Here is an 805-nt window from a genome sequence, read left to right on the forward strand (position 1 = left end):
CCTAGTCTCCTTATCCCCTTACCCCTTCGCTCTCCGCTGCTCTGAAACAAACGACTTCGAACAAAAATAGCGGAAAGCTTTTTGGCATTCAGTGCAGAAAGCAGGAAGTGACCTCTTCATCTCTAGAGCCGGAAGGGAAGGAGGAAGAAGACAACGACGAGGGACTGAAGAAACAAGAGAACAAGGAGCTGCCGTGTGTGGAAAGTGGGGCGACGCTCCCTCCCCCTTCCTTCCTTCCTTGGTACGAAACTCACCGAAGCCAGCAACAGCCATAAGGGAGGAGACAAGGAGGAAGAAAGGGAAGACTCTACTGAAGAAAAACAAAAGATTATCTGCCTGAAAGTACCTGCTCTGCTCTTTTTCTTTGTTACATTATGAAGAGTTTTGTTGTGAATTATCTAACACCCCTCGACATTACGCCACTGAATGGTTACCGAAGCGATGAGCTGAGAACATCATCGCTACTGCTTCTTGTTAGTGCTGTTGACGTTCAGTAGCTGTTGATACGTTTGCGATGCCCTGCTACTGCGTGAAAATGTTACACGTTTCACAAAATTTGCCGTTGACTGTAGGAGGCGAATTAGCTGTTGTGTTTAAAGTATACAGACTACTAAGCTTATTTACCTTGGCTGTATCGTTGTTGTTTTTTTGGAAGGGGATGTTTATTGGTGGTAACTTTCACTGTAAGGGTATTTTTTTCGCAGTTGTACTTCTTTTATTTCTCTCATTATGACGGTTAACTTTTTAATGAATCACGTGTATACAGAGGAATGATTTCATGGTTTTCTTCCGTATCGGTGTCTCT

The sequence above is a fragment of the Eriocheir sinensis genome, chromosome 39 (genome assembly GCF_024679095.1).
Source record: "Eriocheir sinensis breed Jianghai 21 chromosome 39, ASM2467909v1, whole genome shotgun sequence".
Taxonomy (NCBI): domain Eukaryota; kingdom Metazoa; phylum Arthropoda; class Malacostraca; order Decapoda; family Varunidae; genus Eriocheir; species Eriocheir sinensis.